This window comes from Poecilia reticulata, chromosome 6, assembly GCF_904066995.2.
Source record: "Poecilia reticulata chromosome 6, P_reticulata-male-v2, whole genome shotgun sequence".
Taxonomy (NCBI): Eukaryota; Metazoa; Chordata; class Actinopteri; order Cyprinodontiformes; family Poeciliidae; genus Poecilia; species Poecilia reticulata.
The window spans coordinates 16998293-17008608 of NC_088835.1; the positions used below are offsets into that span (position 1 = coordinate 16998293).

Below are 10316 nucleotides of genomic sequence, written 5' to 3' on the forward strand. Positions count from 1 at the left end.
CATGTCATAATTGTGAATGTGGCAGTCAAAAGTCTTACTTTAAATGTAAAAAGTTTCCTAAAGTTTACACATGAGTTTGAAATTGAAATGATGAGTTGAATGTTGTAATTGAGTTTGCATATCATTAAGAGTGCACAAGTCAAACCCAGAATTGTTCATTTGAATCCCGTATTGCGACTTTAAGAATCATAAATTTAACTTTGAATCTCATATTTGTGAGTTAAAGGGTCACAATTGTGACTTGAACTCTCCCAATTCTTATTTATATATCGTTAGAAGTCAAATTATGACCTTTAATTTAACAATTCTTACTTCAGCTCATACTGATTCATCTCAAAATCAAAATCATATGTTCCAATTTTTTATGTAACTTTGCATCTCGTAATTATAACATTGAATGTCAAATTAATTTCTTTGAGTCTTGCGAGTTTAAAATCTAAAATAATTTGTCTTACAAATATGGATTTGTATTTTGAAAACATAGCCTAAAAAAATCAGATCATAATGATGTATCTTATATTTATTACTTTTAACCTCATGTCCAGTTGTATTTTTATTTCAAGGGGCGGAAATGGGCTTTTCCACATACATAGATCTTTTTGAGGGAAAAGGTGGAACCAGACATCATGTCTGATTTGGGTCCAATGAAACTTTTTTATAAACTAAAACAAAAAAAGTTTCCTCTGCTGCTTCTTCTTCTTCTTGTCCTTCTCCAAAGCAGACTGGAAGACAAACCCAGCAGCCTGCAGGTGTGAGACACGTGCCCTGCGTTCGGTGACAAAGCCTCTCGCGCTCCTATTGGCTCACGGCTCGCGCATGTGAGGCCTGTCAGGTGGAAGCAGCGACAGAATCAAACAAGTGATAGATGACATTAATTACCCTCTCCATTATAACCTTTAACGCCACAGAGGCTCAAAAAGACGAATCAATGCGAGGCGCAGAAGAACCCCCGCTAGTCCACTATTGTTGGCTCGAAATGCGGTTTCTTACGCGGTCCAGTGTCAGGCAGAGGCCACGGCACCAAGCGAAAATAAGAGCTTGTCCCTCGTCCCGTTTGGATGGATATTCTATTCTTTCCTTGAGGAGCTGAGGGGGGAAATGATTTATCCATGTCAGCTTGTGCATGGGTCATTTTCACCTCCACAATATATAAGGGCCGCTTTAATTTTAGCTCGACATCAATCACCAGCTGCTCCTGACTGTTTTCTTGCGCAATAGAGCTGACGCGTGAGTAAACAGGAGTGCTGATTGGTAATCTGTTGCAACTACCAGAATGGGGAGATGGGCTTCCGTTCATTGGGAGTTCTTTGGGGTAATGTTTTAGGCAAAAATCCTGCGGCAATCCATGCTTACCAAAACCTCTTCTAGATCCTTTTCATCCAAATTTGTTTATCTCTGCCAAGACCTGAAATATTCTGAAATATTGGTTCATTTTTATTGAGTTGTGCTTCACTTAATCATCCTTAGTTAAGTAAATGTGCTTTTCTCTAAGTTTTTCTCCGTTAGTCAAAATTAAAAGCACAAACTTCAGTTTATTTTATTGGGAAGTCATGAGCTAGATCAACACAAAGTAGCACAGAAAGCCAATATTAAAAGATGAAGTCCTACAGTAGGTGCTCTTCTTTAAACAAAGCCAAATTTTAACAGGCATCATTACAGACAAAAAAGAAAAAAAAATGAAAGAAAGAAAAACTTAAGCTGAACATTACCTTGAACACATCATTCCCAGAGCTAAACATGGAGGTGACAGCATCATCCTGTGGGGGGGCTTTTCTTCAGCAATGATTTTGAACCTAGTCAGAGGTGACAAGGCCGTGGAGAGAGTCAAATAAAGGGCATTGCCACCAAGCACTGAAAAGGCCATTCACTCATTAATTTAAGGCAAGTATTCAGCAGTAGAAAAGCTCATAAAACATGCATGACGGTGGATGCCCAGGATCAGGAACACAGTCAAAGTCCAGATCTAAAAATTCAACTGAGAATCTGAGGAAAGGCTTGAAAATTGATGTTTGTAGAAACTTTATCTGATCTGACCAAACGTTGGGGTATCTTACAGAGAACAATGGACAAAGTTTAGATTCTATGAAATATGAAAACCAGAACATTTTTTTTGGCATATCTCAAAAAAAAAAAAAAAAAAATCAACTCCAATTTCCACAAAACAAAGTTCTACAAAGCATTTAAAATGGAGTGGAAGCAGAAAACAAACGCATGCCACACATTTCAGACTTTTTTTCTTTGTGATAAATTTTACAGTACATAATTTGATTGAACTTTTTTAAAAGATTTTATTTTAAAACTTCTGTTTGTAGAGAGACAAATCTTAGAGACAGCATACAGTATATTTACTTTTTATTGTGATAAATGATAACATACTTTTTTATATAAAAAAATCTGAAAATATGAGTTTGATCATTGGCTTAGAAACCGATTTAACTGCACTGAACAAAAATATAAACACAAGACTTGTTTTTGTCATATTGGGTCAGAAGAAATGAACCCTAATGAAAAAATTTATAATTTTTTTTTTCTGGGGGTTGGGGGGAGGACAGGCAAAGATTTTAATCCAAGCAATGATAAATAATAAATGTCTTGGATTTATACTTTAAAACAAAGAAACTGAAGATGGAACATGAAAGTGAATCAGATGTAGACTTTGTGCAAAAACGAGGTTCTGTGCAGCCTTGAGCGCAGCATTAATGTTTAAGCAGAAGCTCCACATGAGTTTATCTTTAACACAGACAGAGAGCATGCTGAACTGATGTAGCTGTCTCATTTATCCCACCACCACCCACTTACCTTCTACACCGAGCCCCCTCTCAAAACACATAAACACACAGCAGCTGGATAAGAGACAAGTTACAATGTCCTTGTTCTCCCTTTGCAAGCGTGGGTTCTCTCCAGGTACTCGAGCTTCCTCCCAAAGTCCAAAAACATCATTGCTAGACCACCTGTTCTCTCTAAATTGCTCTTACGTGAAACTTCTTATAAGGATTGTGCCTTGTCTCTCTTATTTCCTTATTTCTCTCTGGTATTTCTTATGATTAAAATGTATAATAGTTGTGTGCCTGAGTTTGCAGGTCTTTCTGGGTTTTGAAAACAAATTATGCTTGATGTTTGAAGCTTTTCCATGTGTCGTGTATTTTCAGTATAAATAAGCTGTTTTGTGAAGGCCTCAGAGGTTCGTTAGAAATCTTGGGAAACAAACAGCATCACAAAGAAGAAAGAACACAGCAGAGCTCAGCAATAGAAATGTGGGGAGATTTGGAGCAAGACTAGCTTAATAAAACAACATCTGAAGATACAACTCAGACTCTACCAAGTCATGTTGATCACTGAGCACGGAATGGTGGGCCAGATGTGAGCTGTTGTTGAAATAAATCCATGTGAGTGCTACAAGCAGTTTACCACAAGAGATGCTCTTCCTGAATTCAGAGCGAGCTGTGACTGAGGGAGCTGAAAATAAATGCGTGCCGCACTTTTCAGATTATCATTCATGAATACATTTGAAAGCCATGCGTCAATCCCTTCCATTTAATAACTATGTGATGCATTGTGTTGATTTATCACATAAAAAACAGTAAAATAAGCTGAAGCTTGTGGTTATCACGAAAAAATTTTAATAAATATGTGTATTCTTTCAACCAGTGTATCTACTGCACAAATACCTTTATACAATTCTAGTAAACAGGCTTTTAAACTGGTGCACAACTTATCAGAAGAAAAAGTGGAATCTGTTTTCCAAAAGATCTTTTTCATTGCAAAAGTTTTTTCATGACATTTTATTTCAGAAATTCCCACAATCAAGCAATCAGGTCACCCACCCAGCGTGTCTGAAACATTCCACCAACTTCGACTTTTAGCAAACCAGTTCCCGGCACGCAGCCGCCAAGTCACTTTAACATTCTGACAAAAAAGTCAACTCGAGATTTTCTTCTGTCTCTCCTAAAGAAGAAATCTTTTCCTTTTTAACAGAAGACCAAAAAAGAAAGAAAGAAAAAAAAGCAATTCTAAATGCGTGCAGCCAGGCACTTTTAACTGACACCTCTCTGAGTGAGTGAATAGGCCTTAAACTTCAAATGACCCAGTAGAAGAAGAACCAAGCTTGGGCTTGAAGGATGGAAGGATGGAAGAGGTGGGGATGTGTGGCTGGGTGGAGGTGGCGGGGCAGTTATTTGCATGGCCCATTGTGCTGCACAAGTTTGGGTGCTTTTTTTTTGGCTTGGGCCCTTTTGGCCATTTACTTCCACTCTGGCTGGCTGTGGCGAGCTGTGAATAGTCTCTGCTTGGAGGAGACACAAAGGCGCTTTTGTGCTACGGCCGCACCATATTCATCATGTAATGCCTGTAAGACAAATCTGATTGGACGTCTCTGTCACTTTGATGTGGGTCCAGAGTGCGAGTGGCCCTGAGATTGCTAACTTCACTTTCTATTGCCTATTCTGTGGCATTGATATGGGGGGTGGAGGCAAGGAGCTGGGAGTGGGGGGGTCAGGAGAGGTAGCTTGGGGGAGAATGAGCGAGCAGGCAGGGGGTAGTCCTCATTATTTGCAGGAGCAAATTCATAATAAATTTCCCCATTCTACAAAACCGGGTCGAGATGATTGACACTACTTTACGCCAGGCTGAACAAAAGGCCTGATTTGAGCAGAATACCAAATGAATGGGGTGAGCGTGGATTCAATTCAAACAATTTTAATCTCTCCCAGTCCTCCCTTATTTCTCCTCTCCCCCTTTTCCTCACTTACCCTTTTTTTCAGCTCCAACTCCACTGCCTCTTTTGTCGAGAGCATTCTCATTTTACAGGGTAATTCTACTCCAACGGATGTGCTAATTGTGCTGGGTTAAACTGGACGCTGGTGGACGCCTGTGATACAGAGCTTATTCTTGCCTAATGACTGTAATGATGGTTCAGAGAGACTGCAGCCTGCAGACTGGGTGACTTGTGTAAAACTTTTTAGAGGTAGAGCTTTTTTCTTTTTTCTTCCCTCCTTTTGATTCATGCAGGCTGTTAGGGAACATAGAGCAAAGAAAGGCCTCATGGGGGGATTTAGTTAGGAAAAGTGCATCATAAAAGAAGCAATATTACTTAACAGTGGCTCAATTTGAATTCTGTCGCTGCACGACAAACGTCACGCTTCTGTGAAAGAGTACAGCATTTTTCTGAAGTCATTAAACTTCACCTGTAAGCAGGTACGAGTTTACTTCTGAGGTAAATAGGTGATCAGACTTGTGCAGCATTATCTGTACAGAGAACACAAAAAGACTGAAATTCAAATTTGTTCTGACAAGTGTGTAGATTTGTGGAAAGAAGGCCTGGTACTGCAAGTTGTCTGTGGCCTCCGGTGGTTGATAGTGGTACTGCATGTTAAAGTCTTAGATTTTGTCTCAGCACTTCTTATTGTTATGCTTTTTATTTTCACTCCCCATAAACGTTTCCACATTTTGTCACATAATGTATTTCATTGGAATTTGTGCAATAGAGCAAGCAGTGTATAATCACAAAGTGGAAGAAATGCACAAATGTTTTCCCAATTTTTTTTCCAAAGAAAAATCTGCAAAGAAGTGTGTGCGTGTGCGTGTGTGTGCGTGCGTGTGTGTGTGTGTGTGTGTGTGTGTGTGTGTGTGTGTGTGTGTCTGTGTGAGTCAACAGCAGAACCATCTTTGTGTTAATTAGAGCTGCGCTGTATTTCCACCACCTTTATTCGTCTTGACGGTGAATATTTTGCTTGTTCTTCTTTTTCTGCTCTTGCAACATACCTCGACCTGGGGAAGATCAGATAAGGAGCGTGTATGTAAATCAATTCTGGACCACAGAAAAAGTTTTGCATGTAGGCTAAAAAGTTGACATTTGTTTTCAACCGGCCAGATCACCTACCTAAGAATGTTTGCTATGTCCCTTGCACTCAGTAACATGCAACTCTGTAAATTACAACTTTCTCTTAATATTTCGGCAATGTTGCCACACCTCCATAAAAGCCAATTTTGAGGAGTATATAGGTATTTTTTTTCCTGAATGCAGTTTCTTGTAGACCTTTGTAGAAAAGCATTTTTGTGTTTCACTGATTAATGCTCTAAACTCAGGCTTGTTTGTTTTGAAGGACAGTTGTGTTTAGGAAGGTACGCAGTTGTGTCATTGCACATAATTGACTGAACAGTGAGATGATCAAAGCTTGAGGACTTATTTATTCTCTGAATCTTCTATAAACTTCTACATAACTTTGTCTGTCTTTATGCTATTTGTTCACAAGTTTTTTCCAACAAACACCTGAAGCCTTCACTGTAGGATGAGATCAGATTATGCTCATCGTCCACTATTTAGGTGGACTGTTAAGGCAGTTGGTTGCACTTGATTGTCCTTATTAGTGAGAAATGCATTTATGCAACATTAAGTTTTTCTGGCAACAAATTCTCCCCCTTCAGCTGTGGATATGTGCCGTCTTTCCAGAAGACTTGGCAATGCATATCACAAAAAGTTTGAACTATATGGTTATCAGGACGCTTTGTAAAAGAGATATTTGAAATCAAGGAGTTTTATCCTGGTTAAGTAAACGCTGAAGAAGAAATTTCAAGTAAAAAACATTGAAGTTTATGATTGTAATGTTGCAAAATGAGAAAACGTTCCTGGTGTATAAATACTAAGATATGTAAACTTCACCATTTAAAGGTAAATTTGTTGATTTCTGAAGCCCTGTCAGCATCTTCTCTTTGATGGTCTCCTATAAGCTCTCTGTTCACATCTTTGAAAAACATAAGGTGTTGGAAAAAAATCAAAGTAAAATAGCATCCCTCTGTTTACTAGAAGCACGAAATGTGGGTGCTCACAGTGTCGCAACTTTTACGTTGTGTCTTTGTCTTTATGCCGGACGGTCTTTCATCAACAGGCTCACCTGAGATCAGGTGCATTCCTTCACTCAACAATTTGTGGTCATGTCTTAGTGTTTCTATGTACATGTGGGTTACTGTGCACAATCGATCATTGTCTGGATGTCAAAGGTTGCACCTCTTTCTTTGTAAAACACTTTTTTACTCTCTTCTTTACAAGTCCTGTCCCCTCCCTACGCAGACAAACACACTGTCATGTCCCGGGGTCCTCAACAGGCTGCAGCCTGCCCCCGGAGAACTTGTTCGCAGTGACAAAACACGGCTTCATCAGTCTCTGACACGTCTTGCCCTCAGCTTTAGATCACATGGCTCACTCTGCTATTGTCTGATTCAGACAGACAGTAGGACACTTGGATATTTTCCTTTATGCATCTTCTGAATATCTCAGCATGACACAATGGATTCACCTTCTGTATGTTGTAAAAGCACAGTGTACACTTGCCCCTGGATATGAATGGCTTGTGTGTATGTGACGACGCTAAGTACAAACATGAAAGCACACAGAGGATTAAGATGATAAAAGTAATGAAGAACAGGTGGTTGGTTGTTGCTAAATGCAATTATATTTTGACTGTTTGATTTTCGTCATATTGGATTAATACGTGTACTATGTTGTTATTAAAACCCTGATATAGTCTAGCACTCTTTTTAATCTAGCTACAGGGGCACCCTTTGAGGGGCCAGGAGGTTTTGGGACAATTCCAAGGCCCTCTGACCACTCCCTCAGCTTCCAAAAACCATACAAATTTATATAAAAAATGCCACTGTAAAAAGAATTTTATCTATAATAAACATCATTAGCCTTTAATATATGAATAATAAGATAAGTCTGGACATTCTAGTTTCCTTATATAGCAAAATTAGCGCAAAAAAAAAAAAAAACCCAACAAAAAACATTTAAAGATTAAAGGAATGGCCCATTGTGTGTTTTAGCTCAGTGTCTGCCTTTGAGATGTGTTTATTTCAGTATTCTGTAAGCTCTCATTTTTCCACAAGTGTAACAAAGGAATGATGTAACATGATATCCCCATGATGTCTCACAAAGAAGGAGTATGTTTGAAGTTTTGTCCTAAAGGTGTGACTCCATGTCACTCAAATGTTATTATGTCAGTCACTTTTTCATCGTCATCATATAGTTTCGCAAATATTTAAAGGTTTAATGTTTCTTTCTCTCTCTTTCTTTATGTCTTTCTTTCTTCCACTCTTTATTTCTCAAGGACAAGTGTGAAATACGAGAAGAAAATGCCAAGCACTATAACATTTATAGCCTTAGCTAATGTGCAATGTATGTCCCCAGCTTAAACCCCAAAACTTTCACCCCCAATATGCTTACATTTCAGACAATGGCTCCGTATGACCATAAAACAGTTTAAAGGACAGTGAAACAGCACGTCAAGATAAAATATTACAAATAACTTAATTTTCCCCAAATACAAACTTTCAATTATGCATTAGAAAAGAAAGAGAGCTGTTGATTTGAAGAGTTATTTGTACTGTTCCATGGTATCCTTGGAGATGTTTGTAAGTGCCAGGAACATGAGCTGCTCTCCTCTGTCTCTGTTTCCCCAGCTCTGCGTTTTCATTTCTGAACGTCAGATATTAGAGGACCAAAATCTGAAAACTGAAAGTAAAATATAAAAAGACAATAAAAAGAAACAGATTTCAAGATAAAACAGAAATACCTGTATTAAATTAAATCAGTGACAATAAAGATACAACATCAAGATGAATAAATAAGCACATAGTATTTATATTATATATTTTGAAAACAAAAAAAACCCCTCTGTAGATTAACATTATATTTAGTCTGTCTAACACACACACACACACGCACACGCACGCACACGCACACACACGCCCACGCACACGCACACACACAAAGATGCTATGAATTGACATAGAAATCCATGGTTCCCCCAGGCCTCCCAGCTCCCCACACACCATTATCAGCAGTTATGGTCAGGCCTATAGAGTCCTGCCCCCTCCCTGAAACAAGGTAGATGGAGGATTAGCGAGCACCATTTAGGGATTCCTTTCACCCTTCCGTTTCATTTCATTAGCTTGTGACCTCTCCAGTTAATTATTTTGATCTGGCCAAAGGCTTGGCCTGCTTTTGATTATCCTGACTGACTCACCGCCCCCATTAAGATGCACAATACTTAACACACCCATTGAAGGCAAGGAATAGCAGTGGTGAAAAGGAAGGAGGCAAGAAAAGAAAGAAAGAAAGATTGAAAGTGGCATTTACCAGTCACCAGCAGAGGCTGTGTGGAAGGCAACCTGGTGATGGCAGGGTGGCTTAAAGCCCTCTGAGGTTTTGTCAGAATATGCTATTGTTCCTCATTGATGGAGAGGCCCTCGTCTTTAAAGGGGAATACCATTGCGGAGTTGTTTTCTAAACTGATTTTAGAGGTGAAAGTTGAGCAAAAATAGGATGCCTTGCTTTATAAAATACCACATTGAAGTTAAATCTGCCACCTGGCTGCAGTGGCCAGCTTCAGTGAAACAAACTTAAATGTTATTTTTTATGTTAATGTTACAGCACGCATTGTTATTGAAAACTTTAGAAAAATCACTCAACTTTTATTTTTTTAAATACAAACTCTTTCAAAGTAGTCTTTGGCAACATTTCTTAAAACTTCCTGGGAGTCTTTGAAATCATTCATTTGAAATTCTTTATTGCTAATTGTTAAGCCTTGAGTGTGACTATTTTAGAAGGATTCCTTCATATCAAAAACTTCTCAACTTTTATTTATTAAAGTTGAAATGATGAACCTCCAGTTTCTGAACCTGTAGACAAAGATTGCCAACAAGCCAGTTGCTGAAAAAATGTGATTCAGTTGAAAATTCACAGAAGGACTATGCATCTCTCAAGTCCTGAGTCAGATCATCGATGGGTTTTACATTACTTTCACATTCTGTTCAGGTCTCGTTGATAGTTTTCCCAGATCTGTTCCCTGACTTCCAATTGTCCACTTTAAACGGATGGCTAAATTTTATTTAAATGAGGTTTTGTGAGACATAGTTCATTAGCATTTACCTAACCTGTAGTAAATGTATTTCATATCCCAATAACTTTGCACAATATTGAATAAATTCTTAGAGGCAGCTAACAAACCCCCTTAATTCCTGTGGTTGTTTTAAAGATAAAAAAAAATCTGACAGAATATGTTGGTATGTCAAGACGTCTTAGGATCATTAGGAAATGATAAATCTTAACAAACAAAACGTCCACCTCCATTTTCACCGACTTTCATAGCTTTACCCTCTCCATGGCTTGGATAATGTAATTTTTTTAAAAAGATTTTGATCTTTAAATTCAATGGAAAGAACTTTGAAATTTCACCCACATGGAGGATAGGTAGCATTTATTGTTATTTCTGAGATGTAAATGTCCATGTAACTACACTAAAGGTTATATGGCTGTAGCC

The 10316-nt window shown here is 38.4% G+C and overlaps 1 protein-coding gene across 5 annotated transcripts in view; it reads left to right on the plus strand.

Moving 5' to 3' along the window:
- phrf1 (PHD and ring finger domains 1) overlaps positions 1-10316 on the plus strand; it is a 97749-nt gene that overhangs the window by 29483 nt on the left and 57950 nt on the right. The window lies entirely within an intron of this gene.